The sequence below is a fragment of the Cryptomeria japonica genome, chromosome 11 (assembly GCF_030272615.1).
Source record: "Cryptomeria japonica chromosome 11, Sugi_1.0, whole genome shotgun sequence".
NCBI lineage: Eukaryota > Viridiplantae > Streptophyta > Pinopsida > Cupressales > Cupressaceae > Cryptomeria > Cryptomeria japonica.
The window spans coordinates 682,529,228-682,545,762 of NC_081415.1; positions in this window are offsets into that span (position 1 = coordinate 682,529,228).

Sequence of the window (16,535 nt, forward strand, 5' to 3'; positions counted from 1 at the left end):
CCAATCCACCCACCAACAATTTGATAAACTACTCCTAAGGTCTCACCTACTCATGAGTTTCAAGGAACCCTTACTTAGGCTAATAAGGGTTTGGCTTGTTCCACACCTTCCTAGGTCTTAGCAAGGATGGGTAAGGACCAATACAAGGTTTTTCCACCTATTCATGTGCCCCCAAGGGGTTTCAAGATTCCTACCCCTTACCGATTTCACAATTTTGTCTTTTGCCTACAAAATAGGGCTACAAGGATTGTGACCAATTACGCCTCCTACTCGGTCCTTTAGGGCTCCCTCTTGAAAATGATGCACTTGCTTGTGAAAATTCCTAAAAGACTTGCTATTAATTTGGCAAGGGTTCAAGGATTTTCTTGGTTTTAGGCCTCCAAGTGTCCGTACACTACCCTTGGTGGATTTTAAGGTTTTTAAGGGTTTTTAAAGAGGGTTTTTAGGCCTACTAGGGTCACAGTTTAGGTTTGGTGCTCTTGCCTCCTTATCTTGAGTGGTGGAAAATATTCCTTCACACCAATGGTGCTCCACTTACCCCTCTACAACTCCTCCAAAGGGTGCCTCCTTCTCTGACCTTCCTTGCTCTCCAAGACCTCTGTAACTTAACCCTTCCTAGTCGGGCACTGTTTAGTCTTGCCTAGGAGTGGGTGTTTAGATGGCCTCCCTGCATCTTCTAGGGCCCTACTTGCTTTGGATTATAGTACAGGGTCTAGACTCTCATTCCCCATGGTTTCATGGTGATTCCACGATGGGGAATTGAGTTATGAACCCATTTTCTCAAAACAGTCCAAAACTGGACAGTGAGAAGGCAATTTACAAAATATTTACAAACACACCTCACTTACAAATAAAAACCTAACCTAAATTCTCAAAAAGGAATTAAGTAAACCATACAAGATATACAAGATAGTTTTTCTCAAAAATCAATCCATTAACAATCTTCTTTTACTCCATTTATGCCGACTGGCAATGAAATTGCAGTCACAGTCAAGTCGCTTTGCTTGGGCCGTACAACATCTGACATCCAACCCATTATCTTAGGGTTTGTAACTACTTATACTACCCTCTCCTTAGTCTGTGTTCCCATATTAGGGTTTTCCATGCTTAAACTAAAGATTTTGACCACTAGGTGGAAAAGTTGCTTGACAACTTTGAAAAGTTGTCATGCAACTTTTGCAACTTTTGAGCAACTTTCTCAATGTTGCTTTTCTTGACTCCTAGGCCCACATTGGGCTAACCTATGGACACCACCATGCTAAGAAGGACCCCTAAACACCTCTAAGGCACACATACCTTCTATTTCCAAAAAAACACTCAACTTTGACTCATGACCCTAGGACCTCAACTAGGACCCTAACTAGGACCAATGAGCTTATGGCTCTTATTGTATGTACAATGGCTTCTTAAAGAAGAATGAACACAATCAAAAGAAAATGGTGGGATCCCTTTGAAGGGTGCTCCTACACCATACTCCCCCTCTACAAAAACCTAAGGAATTAGGGGAGTAAGAAGAGCCAGATCAATGGCAAGCTTCTTGAACTTGCTCTCCTCAATCCAATTATCTTAAGACATAGGTTGACCTGCCCATCTCACCAAGTGCTCCATGTAGACTTGGTGTCTAGTAGACTTCTTCACCCTTGACTCCAAGATCTCCTCTGCTATGGGCCGCTTCACTTGAGGTAAGGCATTCACATCCAAGTCTTGTAGTACCTTGGCTTGGTTCTTAGTCTAAGCTGCTATCTCACCCTTGTACACGATCAGATCAACAACATTGAAGACTAGTGAAATGGCTAAGTCTGAAGGAAGTTCAACCTTATAGGCGTTCTCGCCATATTTTTCCAGAATTCTACAAGGTCCTACCCTCTTCATTTGTAGTTTAGTAGGCTTGCCACTTTGCATTCTAGCTTTGCTCAAATGGACCATCACATAGTCACTCACCTTGAACTGAACCTCTCTCCTTTTCTCATCCATTTTGGCCTTTAGTTTTTGAGTGGATTCAAGGATGGCTTTCTTAACCTACTCTTGGACTTCCTTGATGGTTTGAGTGAATTCCTCTGCTTGCCCACTCTTCATCTCCATGGAACCAAGTTCCCCGAGTTCACACACTCCTCTTGGATGTCTACCATAGACAACCTCAAAAGGACTTCTTCCAGTGGTCCTATTTACACTGTCATTATATGCATACTCTTCTTGAGGAATGATTAGATCCCATGTCTATCCATACACCTTGTCTCAATAAATTTCCTAACACCCTATTGATGACTTCAGTTTGACCATCAGTTTGTGGATGGTAAGCTGAGCTAAATGATAAGTTAGTTCCAAGTCTCCTCCATAATGTTTGTCAAAAATGGCCCATGAACTTGTTGTCCCTGTCTGAAATAATGCTTAAAGGGAGTCCATGAATCCTCACAATCTCCTTAAAGAAGAGATGTGAAACATAGCTAGCATCGTGTGTAGTTCTACATGGAATGAAATGGCTCATCTTGGAAAATATATCTACTACCACATAGATGTTGTCCATACCTGTCTTTGCCTTGGGAAGTCCTACTACAAAGTCCATACTTACACATTCCCAAGGCCTATTTGGGACTGACAATGGTTGATAGAGACCAGCATTGCTTGATCCTCCTTTTGCTCTTTGGCACACACCACATTGTTCTACATACCTTTTCACATCTCTTGGCAACTTGGGGCAATAGTAGTACCTCTGAACTAAATCCAAGGTTTTGTTGACTCCAAAGTGTCCACTTAAACTACCATTGTGTTTCTCTTGGATGAGGTTTTCCCTCATGGATCCTCTAGGCACACACAACTAATTACCTTTGAACAAGAGACCAATTTGTAGAGTGTAATCTGCATACTCACCATGGAAATGGTTCTCAAACTCCTTGCAAACCTTGGAAGTTGATGAGAAGTCTTCATCTCCTTCATAGAGGTCCTTGAAACCTTCTATTCCTATGCTCTGCAACTATAACTCTTCAACTATCAACAACTTCTTGCTTAAAGCATCTACCACCTTGTTGAGTTGCCCCTTCTTATGCTTGATGGTGAAGGTGAAGGATTGGAAGTATTCCATCCATTTCAAATGTCTATTGCTAATCTTCTCTTGAGTGTTAATGTAACTCAACGCCTGGTTGTTTGTGAACACCACAAATTCCTTTGGGAGTAGGTAATGCCTCCATTTTTTGAGAGACTGAACTAATGCATACAACTCTAGGTCATAGGCTGAGTACTTGTTCTTTGCTTCATTGAGCTTCTCACTGAAAAATGCCATAGGTCTTCCCTCTTGACTCAATACACCCCTACTGCAATTCCACTTGCATCACACTCCAATGTGAATAGCTTGTCAAAAGTAGGTAGGAGTAGGATAGGTTTTGTGGCTACTTCTTGCTTCAATAATTGAAATGCTTTGTCAACCTGCTTAGTCCATTTAAACTTAGTTTTAAGGCCTCCTTTTATGGTGTCAAGGACTGGTGCACATATGCCACTAAAGTTTCTCACAAACTTTCTATAGAATTGGGCTAAACCATAGAAACTCCTAACTTCAGTCCCTATTCTAGGTGTAGGCCAATTCTAGATTGGCTCCACTTTTCTTGGATCCATCTTCAAGGTTCCCTTAGACACCACAAATCCTAAGTAGACCAGCTCTTGGTTCAAGAAGTCACACTTCTCTAGGTTGATTGACAACTTCTCTTCATGCAACCTCTCTAAGACTAACCTCAAATGCTCAAGGTGCTCCTCTTTGGTTCTGTTATAGATGAGAATGTCATCTAGGTACACCACCACAAACCTACCTATGATGTCTTTCAACACATCATTCATCAACCTCATGAAGGTTCTTGGGGCATTGGTGAGTCCAAATGGCATCACAAGCCATTCATACAATCCCTCTATGGTCTAGCTTAGTAAGATACATAGCACCTCCTAAACAGTCCATCAAATCCTCTATTCTAGGAATAGGAAACCTATACCTTATGGTGATCCTATTGATTGCCCTTGAATCAGTGCAAAGTATCCACTTGCCTCCCTTCTTTGATGCTAGCACTACCGGGATTGCACATGGGCTGATGCTCTTCTTGATCTGTCCTTGTTCTAATAACTCCTGCACTTGCCTTGCTACCTCCTTGTTTTGGTAAGGTGTGAGCTTATATGCAACTTTCTTAGGTAGGGATGCATCGGGAACAAAGTCTATTTGATGGCTTATAGACCTTCTTGGTGGGAGTGTTATAGGTGCTCCATCACTCGCTATGTCCTTATACTCTTGCAACATTTGCTTCACCTCCTTGGGTACCTCTACCTACAACTTGTCTTCCTCCTCCTTTGGTTTCACAAAGATAGCACACCTCACTATTTCCTCCTCATGTTGCAAGTGTACGAACTCTTTACCAGTAGCCAATAAGACACTAGGTGTTCTTGAGGTTCCCTCTTCATTCTCTATCAAAGATTGAATCTTAAAGGTTTTGCTATCCTTCTTAAAGGAAATGGAGTTCTCCTCTCCATCATAGATCACCTTCCTATCAAATTTCTAGGGTCTACCTAGCAATAGGTGACAGGAATCCATGGGTAGCACATCACAAAGGATCTTATCCTTATATCCTCCAATAGAAAACTCTACCCAAGTCTATTCATTGACTAGCACACTCTGGTCTTGATTCAACCATGTCACCTTATATGGGTTAGTGTGGGGTATCCTTGTGAGTTTCAACTTCTTGGTTGCCTCCTCTGATATTATGTTATCAGTTGACCCTGAATCAACTATCACCTTGCAAACTTTTCCAAGGATCTTGCATCTCACCCTAAACAATGCTCTCCTATGCTTAGGTTCATTCTTAACTGGCTGTCTTATCAAGACCCTATTGAACATTAGGTTTTCTCCAATCTTTGATTCAATATGGTCCACCTCAGGTGTCTTTTTGCTTGATGTGTCTTCATGTACATAAGCAACTCTCTTTCCACTGTTTGATGATGTAGGCTTGTCAGGGCATCTATAGGCCGGGTGTTCCAATTGTCCATAGTTGTAACATTTCATAGTTGCAAAGTAGGAGTTACCCCTACTGATACCTCTACCTCTACTTGGACCACCTTGTGCACCTCTTCCTCTAGAATGGCCCCCTCTAAGATTGGCTTCACTGCTATGCGCAGTCAACCACCTCGGTGACTCATTTAATCTCTACCTCTACCTCTACCCCTGTTATTAGAGTCTCCTTTCCTTTTGTTCCTCTCTTCCACCTTGGCAGCAAGTTGATGACATTTTTGTTATAGTAGTAGGAGTCCATAGGCTTATCTCCTCTTGAATGTTCCAGTTTAGGCTGCTTAGATACCTAGCCACCTTGATAGATTCATCTTCTTGGACTTTGGATCTAAGACAAAGCTTTTGAAATTCTTTGGTGTAGGAGGACACATCACGGTCTTTTTGCTTCAATCCCTATCTCTTCTTATGAAGTTGGACTTCATAATCCTTTGGTAAGTAGTTCTCCTTGATCTTACTCACCATGGCCTTCTAATTGGCAATAGGTAGCTTCCCCATGCTAACCCTCTCTTCTTGCAGATACTTCCACCATGTTAAAGATACTCCCCTTAATCTTGATTTGGCAACCTTAACCTTTTGATCCTCTGTCACTCCCTCACACTCAAAGTGGTTTTCCATACCCACAATCCATTCCATGATAGTGTCAATATACATCCTTCCACTGAAATGTGGCAACCTTTCAAAAGCTTTGGTGTTCAAAGCCTTAATAGCCTTTACAAAAGGTTCTTCATTGAACAAGGGATCTAGTTCAGGTATAATGTCATCTATGTCAATGTTTTTCTCGCCTTTATCCTTGGTGTCTTCACCCCAAGGTCCTTGTGTCCTTTGATCCACCACTTCTTGCAACTTATCCCTTATCTTGCTCATAGCTTCTTCAAGGAGTCTATTCTTCTCCTTCTTCTCTTCTACCTCCCTAGCTAGCTCTGCATTAGTGACCATTCTACTCTCCCATATTGATTCACCAGTATATAAAGACATACACAGTCCACCAAATCTTTAACTAGCTCAAATACCAATCTGATGGGATGGGGTTTGGGATAGACGAGCCTAGTCTATGCTCTTGGATCCTTTCCTTGGATCACCAGGTGCTCTAACCACACCCTAGGGTCTCTAGGACTTCCTCTAGTTGTGGAATCCCCTGACCTTGCCCAATCCACCCACCAACAATTTGATAAACTACTCCTAAGGTCTCACCTACTCATGAGTTTCAAGGAACCCTTACTTAGGCTAATAAGGGTTTGGCCTGTTCCACAGCTTCTTATGTCTTAGCAAGGATGGGTTAGGACCAATACGAGGTTTTTCCACCCATTCATGTGCCCCCAAGGGGTTTCAAGCTTCCTACCCCTTACCGATTTCACAATTTTGTCTTTTGCCTACAAAATAGGGCTACAAGGATTGTGACCAATTAGGCCTCCTACCCGGTCCTTTAGGGCTCCCTCTTGCAAATGATGCACTTGCTTGTGAAACTTCCTAAAAGACCTGCTATTCATTTGGCAAGGTTTCAAGTATTTTCTTGGTTTTAGGCCTCCAAGTGTCCATACACTGCCCTTGGTGGATTTTAAGGTTTTTAAGGGTTTTTAAAGAGGGTTTTTAGGCCTACCAGGGTCATAGTTTAGGTTTGGTGCTCTTGCATCCTTTTCTAGAGTGGTGGAAGCTCCTCCTTCACACCAATGGTTCTCCACTCACCCCTCTACAACTCCTCCAAAGGGTGCCTCCTTCTCTAACCTTCCTTGCTCTGCAAGATCTCTGCAACTTAACCCTTCCTAGTTGGGCATTGTTCAGTCTCGCCTAGGAGTGGGTCTTTAGATGGCCTCCCTGCATCTTCCAGGGCCTTTATTGCTTTGGAGTATAGTACAAGGTATAGACTCTCATTCCCCATTGTTTCATGGTGATTCCACAATGGGGAATGGAGTTATGAACCCATTTTCTCAAAACAGTCCAAAACTGGACAGTGAGAAGGCAATTTACAAAATATTTACAAACACACCTCACTTACAAATAAAAACCTAACCTAAATTCTCAAAAAGGAATTAAGTAAACCATACAAGACACACAAAAAAGTTTTTCTTGAAAATCAATCCATTAACAATCTTCTTTTACTCCATTTGTGTAGACTGGCAATGAAATTGCAATCACAGTCAAGTCACTTTGCTTGGGCCGTACAACATTTGACATCCAACCCATTATCTTAGGGTTTGTAACTACTTATACTACCCTCTTCTTGGTCTGTGTGCCCATATTAGGGTTGTCCATGCTTAAACTAAAGATTTTGACCACTAGGTGGAAAAGTTGCTTGACAACTTTGAAAAGTTGTCATGCAACTTTTGCAACTTTTGAGCAACTTTCTCAATGTTGCTTTTCTTGACTCCTAGGCCCACATTGGGCTAACCTATGGACACCACCATGCTAAGAAGGACCCCTAAACACCTCTAAGGCACACATACCTTCTATTTCCAAAAAAAACTCAACTTTGACTCATGACCCTAGGACCTCAACTGGGACCCTAACTAGGACCAATGAGCACATGGCTCTTATTGTATGTAGAATGGCTTCTTAAAGAAGCATGAACACAATCAAAAGAAAATGGTGGGAGCCCTTTGAAGGGTGCTCCTACACCAGAAGTCGAGAGATATCTTTGTATATTTCCATCAATTCCAAAGGGGGAGATTGTTGGATTATGTGAACCGGTATGAGGACATGATGACATTGTATGTTGTCATTGATGTCAATATGCTGAAGAAGTGAGAATCGATATAACATTGTGAACTGGTATATGTGCCAAAGTGAAGTGGTTTTTTTGTTCAAGGTGAACCAGCATGTTGATATGGGAACCGGTACATGGAAGCTTTGTATGACTACTGGTTGGTAGTCTCAACTTCAGGGTTTCTGGTTGAAGTGCTTCAAGCCTGTGTGACTCAACCAGTGACTTTGTGTGATGAGTTAGCATTATAACAAAGAATAGATCATGTTTCCATGTCAGGCTTATGCACATGAAGGATCTTGCATGAAGGATATTGTTCCTATCTACCTCAGGAATGTGTGAAGCCTGTAACCGGTGAAAATGCATGATGGGTTATTAGCTGCCATGAGAGCAGTAGAAAATGAACAATGGAGAACATCTTGAGATCAGTTCAAGACTGTTGCATTTAATGTAATGTGCTCAATGATCAAGATTGAACCATTTGAATTGCTTAACCTAACAGGTTTAGGGTTTAGGGTTTATGCTACCGACCTATCTGTTTCCTATAAGGTTGATGTTGTGTTTCTTTCTGAGGTTGTTGGCAAAAGTTGTGCGTGTGTATCCAAGTGAAGAGATACGTGATTCTTCCTAGACCAGAGGAGAGAAGTGATACCTACAAAGTGTAAGTGCAGAAAGTGAAGAGGATTTAAAGTGGATCGGCATTGGCATTGAGTGCTGTTACTAGATCATTTTAATACCTATTGATCTCTAACCACTTCAACAGTAGGGAAATCCCTTAACAGGTTAGCTTTAACCGGCTTACTGTAAATCCTTTGACAGGGTGACTCAAAACCATTGAGTTCTTGAAATCCTCTAACAAGGTAACCTTTAACAGGGTTTAACCCTTAACCAGGTATTCTAGCCATCCCTTAACCAAGTGATACCTAACAAGATCGATTCCTAATAGAACCTATTGTATCAATCTTTAACCAGACAAGGCTCCTAACAGAGTGGACTTCTAAAGAGTTCAAAAATAGCTTGTGGGTATTCATCCCCATCATGGTTTTTCCCAATTGGGTTTCCATGTGAAAAATCTATGTGTCATGTGTGGTGTTATTCATGTGATGGTTTAAGTGATTTGTGTCTAAAGTTAAATCATGTTCATCGAGTTGTTTATATATTTTGATTATAGATTACCTGTTCATGCACTAGGGTCAAATGGAAATGAAGTATTAGATTGTATGAAAAATAAGTGTCAACCAGTTTGTGGTTGTCTCAGTTATTCTGGGTTTTTCCAGTTGTACTCCGTTTAAGACTGATGTTACTGTTTGCCTGCCAAAGCATGGTGTCTGCTGACAAACCAGTTTTAGGAATGTGTTTTTGTCTGTACTGATTCACCCCCCCTCTCAATATAGGTTTGGTACTATCCATTCATCATTAAGTTATCATGAGCAAGCTAGAGGCTTTTTAGCATGGCCAGAGCTTCAGCCACATGATTATTTTGGACCCCAAAAGGAGAAGCAACAACAACAATATAGACACCTTGAGCATTTCTGATGACTCCTCCACCACTAGACTTCCCAAGGTTGCCTTTAGCCGCCCCATCAAAATTTACCTTTATCCAATCATGATCAGGAAAGCACCAAACAATATTATCTCTCCTATTCTTATTGTCAAATCTGCAAACTTTGTGTATTAAGTTCCATTCAGTAAGGATGCCTTTTTCAATTTCATTCATATCAGTAACAAGCCGTTGTTTATCATTCCTGCGAGAAATATTTATGTTTTTTTTTATAGCCTTGCAAATATTTTCAAAGACCACCTGAGGGGTGCACTTAGCTTCCCTAAATATTCTATTGTTTCTCTCTTTCCAAATTCCCTAGCAAGTCATGGGGAGGATCAGGGACCAAAGGCTCTTGATGAGAGGACAATTGGTGGGGAATGTCCATTGCCAGATAATTTCCTTGAGACTCTTGTTCATGACCCAATCAACTTTCCATTTCTCCCAAAACTTACTCCAAATTTCCTAGGTAAATGAGTAGTGGAAAAATAGATGATCAACTATTTCTTCCTCTTTGTGGCATAGCTCGCACTTGTTAGGAAACATGAAACCTCTTCGGACCAAATTGTCAATAGTTAGGATCCTGTTGTGAGTAGCAAGCCAAAGGAACATATTGACTTTAGGGATCAGAATACTTTTCCAAACTTTACCCCAAATGGGGTTACTGGTCTGAGTGAAAGTGTTTTTGTAGGCAGAAGCAGCCATAAAGTCACCTCTAGGATTACTTTTCTAGAGAAAAACATCATCATAGTGTTTGTTAATAGAAAAAGACAGCAACTCCTACTGGAGCAGGGAAAATCTAACATGTATAACATCAAGCCTAACCCATTTGTTCTCCTTCCAGTAGTCACACACCATAGGTCCAAACCTTGTTTTACATTCCTCAATAAGTTGACTATTTCCTTGATCAAAGAGAGGTTCATTGTTCATCCAAGGATCCTCCCAAAACCTTATTTTGTCACCTTTTCCAAGGACCCATCCAGCTCCAGCTTTGGCCACTTTTATGGATTTGATAATACTATTCCAAATGAAGGATCCGATAGGGATGTCTTCAGAGTTAAGGAAATCTTGGAGAGGCTGATTCTAAATATATTTGTTAAACCAGATTTGGTTCCAATCTTTCTTGATGTCATAATCTCTCCATATTTGTTTTTCAAGGAGAGCTTTATTAAAAGTTTTTAGAGCTTTAATCCCAAGCCCTCCTTTTCTCTTTGGTTTACACACTTTGTCCCAAGCAACCAAGGATATCCTCTTTTTTTCTTCAACTCTAGACCATAGAAATCTATTCTGGATTCTTTCTAATGCTTTAGCAAATTTAGCCGAGATACCAAATAAACTGAGAGCATAAATAGGGAGATTCTGGAGAGTAGCTTGAAGAAGCTGCAACTTCCTAGCCTGAGATAAAATGGATCCTTTCCATCCAGCAAGGTTTTTGTTGAGTTTGTCGATAAGCATATTCCAAAAGGAGTTTGGGGGAACTAAACCCAAGGGGTGACCCAAGTAGGTGGAAGGGAGCATGTCCACCTTGCAACCAATAATTTTAGCAATTCTTTGTTGTCTTATGACCAGAGTGTTCATGAAGTATATAGCTGATTTGTCCCAATTGACTTGTTGGCCAGTAGCCAAAGAATAAGAATTAAGAGCACTTTTAAAGGCATCAACCTCCCCAATAGATGAATATCCCATAAGGATAGTATCATCAACAAACTGTTGGTGAGAACAAAATACATTAGCAGAGGAGGGTTGAAGGCCTTTGATGATTTTATTTACTTTCAAATTTTGGATCAGTCTGCTCATGCTCTCTACTAGGATGGTGAAAAGAATAGGAGATATGGGATCTCCTTGTCTGAGCCCCCTTGATGATTTAAAAAATTTAGTAGGAGATCCATTAATGAGAATTGAAAACATAGGAGTGGAGATCAGCTCTCTGATAATTTTGATTATCTTCTCATCAAATCCAAAATCCTCCATGATTCTGAACAGATCTATCATAAGATTTCGCCAAATCCAACTTTATCAAAAATCCTTCTTTATTAGCAGCATTGAGGGAGTGAATATTCTCATGCACAAGAATGATAGAGTCCAAAATCTACCTCCCAAGAACAAAACCTTTCTACTCCTCAGAGATGATGAAGGGGAGGGCAGCCAAAATTCTAGTAGTCAAAACTTTAGATGTGATCTTATAGAAAGAATTACATAGACTTATTGGCCTAAATTTTCCCATTGAATCCACCCCAGCAACCTTAGGAATTAAGGCAATAAAAGTGGAGTTGAATTCCTTAAGGATTCTTCTAGAGCCAAAAAATTCTTTTACTGCATTGACTGTGTCTTCTCCCACAATATGCCAGAATTCCTGGAAGAAAAACATAGGAAAGCCATCAGGACCCGGAGCTTTATCCCCTTGAAAAGACAAGACAACTTTTTTAATTTCCCAAGCAGAAGGGATAGTAGAAAGGGCCTTATTTTTATTAGGATTGATGATCTTGGGAATGATATTAACCAAATCTTGTTGTTGGGTATAATCAATATCCTTGTTCCTGGTTAGGAGCTAAGAGAAGAAACTAACAACTTCATCCCTAATTTCATCCTCATTAAGAAGAATTTTATCCTCAACAATTAATCTGGAAATTCTGTTCATAGCTTTATGTTTCAAAGAGGTCATGTGGAAAAATTTAGTGTTTCTATCCCCAGCTTCCAACCAAATCACCCTAGATCTCTACCTCCAATAGATTTCCTCTCTAGAAATGATATTGTGAATTTTGACTAAAACGTCATCTTCCATAGCTTTGGAATACTTTTTATAGCCATCTTTCTATATAGAGTTTTGGATCTATTCTAGTTCCTCCTTCAGCTTTTTCTTTGAGTCAAAAATATCACCAAAGACCTTCTTGTTTCATATCTTAATGTTGACTTTGATGTTTCTAAGTTTTTTAGCAGCTTTATACATGGCAGTTCCATTCACATCAATATTCCACCAGTTGACAATAGATTTTTCAAGATAGGGGTGAGAAATCCACATTTTCTCAAATCGGAAAGGGAAGCTCTGATTATTCTTAATGATCTTAGCAACAAAAGAAATGGGATAATGATCCAAACCAATTCTATTGATTACAGATAGGGAGCATCTATGAGAAAGAATCCAATCATTAGTAATAAGGGATCTATCAAGTCTTACCTGAATGAGGTCTTCACCATCCCTACGGTTAGACCAGGTGTAGGAAGCTCCATTAAGATCCATATCAATAAGAGCATTGACATTGATAAAGTCCATCAAGTCAGATCTGCTATCCGGTTGAGCTTGAGTTCCTCGAGATTTATCAGTGCCTTGCAGAGGAGTATTGAAGTCTCCCATCACAACCCAACTGTTCTTAGGGAAAGATATTCTTTTTTGCTAGATTTTATCCCAAAATTTTCTTCTAGTAGATTTTGAATTAGGGGCATAGATATTGGTAACCACACATTCCTTTCCTTTATAGATGCTTTTAACTTTCATGGATATTATGTTACCATCTTCATCAATCATTTCTCCTGAAATAGTTTTCTTGTTCTAGAATATAGCCATCCCACCAGATGCCCCATTCGAGCTGCTACCACATACCCCTCCATTTTTAATGAAGTTTAATTTCTCCAATTTCTCCTTACTCATTTTGGTTTCCTGAACAAGGATAATATCCAGTTTTTGGTCTCGAATGAGACTCCGTAATATATCCTGTTTATTGAGACCATTTAGGCCTCTGATATTCTTATATAGTCCACTGCCTTCCATCAGCTATGTTTTGTTTTCTCTCCTAGTCCCTGTGCCATTTCATAGTTTTATGTCCCGATGGAGATTTTGATGCACCAATATCAGCCTTGGACCTGGTCCTAGTTTTCACCCCTTTAAGGCCTCCTGCCTTCTTGTTTTTTTTTTTTTTTTTTCATTCCTTATTATTTCTTCCTCTTGCTCCTCTTTAGGCTCGTCTGGCATATTACTCCATAGTTTTCCTCTTTTTTGGGATGATGTGGGCGTATCAACTCCAATATTCTAGAACAACTCATTTAGATTAACCTTAGGTGATCCAAACTTTTTACTCCTTCCAAGTTTAATTTCATGTCCTTCAAATTCATTTAGGCATTGTTCATCTCTTTTTGTTATAGAAACTTGAGGGGCCTCATGATGAGAGTCAATGATATTCTCAATCTGACCATCTTCAAGTGTCTCTTCACTGATAGCATTCTCCTCCTCTTGAATCTGTAGAGCCTCAAAAGTATTGACTATTTTGATCTCAAACTCCCTGATTTCATTCTTTTTATCTTCCTTCAAAGGGGGATTCTTAGGAGGGTCATTTCTATCTCCTTCTAATAGTTCTGGTATATTACCAGGACTTCCACTTCTTCCTTCCACTTTGTTACCTTCCTTATTATTATTCTTTTCTTTCCAAACTTGTTTGTGGGTGTTAACCATCACAAGTTTTTTAGGGTTGCTAGGGCAAGCCTTAGCCCAGTGACCAACTTTTTTGCAAGAAAAGCACACAAAGGGGAGTGATTCAAACTCTATTTTCTGTTCCCATAATCCAAGTTTGGAACTTATATCAATAGAACTAGGAAGATCCATCTTCTATGAAATATTGACACAGATGCACGCATAAACCAGTCTTTTACGAGATGCAATCATTGGATCTATTGCAACAAGCTCTCGTACCCGAACCAGAGTAGATTCAAAGAAAGAGTCATTGAGTTCCATGTTAGGAGACCATCTTCTCATAGATAAAGAGGATTTTCCAAACATCCAAGGGCCACTGCTTAATGGTGCTTCCATATCTTCCCGACAAGGGAAGGAGAAAACAAAAAACCTCTTGACAGGGCAGAAACATCAACCTGACCTTTCATTCTCCATTTTCTCTTTACAAAAGACCTAATATCCTCAATATTGGGTCGTGGTCCAACAAACTTCCCCACCAGAGAGAAAGCCATTAAAGAAATGCTATGATCGATAACTAAATCTGGAACCTCAATAGCAAGTTTACCCATTTTTGTATCAGATATGTCTTTCACAAAGGGAAAGGATGATTTACCAGTCGGTTTTCCAGTTGCTTTCCTTGCAAAAAGACTACTCCAAGGTTTGAGGGCTTCTACCTCCTTGATCTTTTCTGAGTCAACTTTCACAGCCTCGGGACCCGATTTTGGGGAATCTATCAACTTTTTGCAGTTAGGAGGAGGGTCCCATTGCCGTGGGTCCCCATCCGGTCTCCCATCCTCATCGTTGTTAAACCCTAACCGATCAAGTTTGTTGGTTTATTATTTGATGAGCGACAATGATGAAGACACATGTGATCATTGAATGAGGATATGTTCAAATTGTTTTGGCACGTTTGTTCTTGTATAGGGAAGGAGAAAAGTGGATTGCATCTAATACACATCGTGTGATCAGTTACAAAGTCCAATGGAGTGGTGATCATGGAGCAGTTGGAATTTTCTTTAAGAATGTGAAGAGATTGTCATGATTTCTAACGATCAAGATTGTACTGACTTGTTTGTAATCTCAATGATGAGAATTAGGTTTTTGCTGTGTTATCAACCTAATTGATTTCTATTTAAGGTTGATGAAGTTGTTGTAAAGGTTGTTAGCAAGATTGGTAGAAAACCTGTTGAGTGTGTAGTTGCCCAACCAGTGAATGGATCTGCACTTTGAGTGAAGGCAGATTGAAGAATAGAAGGATTTGATCAAGCAAATGTAGTGCTACTCAGACAGATCAAGAAAACCTGTTGTTTTCTAACAATTACAGTAGAAGTAAAATCCCTTAACTGGGTAAGCTCTAACAAGCTTGGTTACTCATTAAATCCTCTAACAAGGTGGTCCACTAGCTTGGATTCTTAAATCCTCCAGCAAGGTTACTCCTATCAGGGTATTGTTCTTTTAATCAAGGCATATTTGTAAATCCCTTAACTGGGTGATTCTTAACCGGAATTAGGTCTTAATAGGACTTATTGTAAAGCTTTAATAGGCTTGGCTCCTAACATGGCGAACTTCAAAAGAGTTCAGAAAGCTATCCTTGTGAGTCGCATCTCACTATGGTTTTTACCTATTTGGGTTTTCCACGCATAAACATTTGTGTTAAGTGGTGAATTCTTTTGTGGATGTGATCTTATTTGTTGATACGGTTAATTTATGATAAGGCATGTTGAGTAGAAGCATTGAGAGATGAATATGTTGAGTTATGATTAAGCATTGTTGATATTCACAAGATTGAAGTTGTTTACTATTAAAGTTGTCATAACAGTTAAACTGGTTGATGTCAAGTATTCTTATGAATATTGATCTTGACTAAGATATGTTTACTTTGTTTGACTAAGTTTGAGTTTGGGAACTTTGTATCAGTTTTTCAATATACTGATTCACCCCCCCTCTTAGTATTCTACTTGATACTTATTCTTTCATCATACCATCAATTGGTATCAGAGTGACTTGGGTCCTCTTAATCTAAAATCCTAACAACTTGAGGAAAAGATCTTGTAGATCATGATGAAGAAAGAAGGTCCAAAGTTCAACAAAGATAACTATAGAATATGGAGTGACAGAATGAAGATTTACATTAAGATTCTTGGTAGTTAGTATTGGGATCATATGGAAAATAAGTATACTACAGCTATTGGACCCCTAACAGATGATCAGAAGAAAGAACATCAAGAAAATCACCAGGCATTAGAATCTATTATCAGTTCCCTGTTTGATGTTGAATATGTAGATGTTCATGGTCTTGAAACTTCATATGAAGTATGGAAGAAATTAGAAGATATTTATAGAGGTGATGAACATGTTAAGATTGTCAAAGAGGAGAGTTTAAGAGGAAAGTTTGACGACATGAGAATGTCCGAAGGTGAGAATATCTAGCAGTATGGTCAAAGGGTTAAACAGATAGTTGTTGAGATAAAGAGTGTAGGAGGGAAAGTGGAAGATGCCATAGTAATTAGTAAGGTACTGAGAACCTTGCTACCAATCTAAGCTATTTGAGTTGCAACTATTCAGGAGCTAAAATCTATTGACAAGAAAAAGGTAACTCTTGACTCTATTATTGGAAAACTTACTGCTTTTGAACTAAATGGCTATGATGGTAGTGTATAGAAATCAGAATCTGCATTTAGAGCTTCCATCTCTAACCCATCTATGAGAAGAAGTAGAGATACCGGCCATAACTATGAATCTAAATCCAGCAGAGATGCTGAAGATGAAGACAACTTAGTGGAACTTGAAGCATTGTTGGCAAAACGACTGCCTAGAGGCA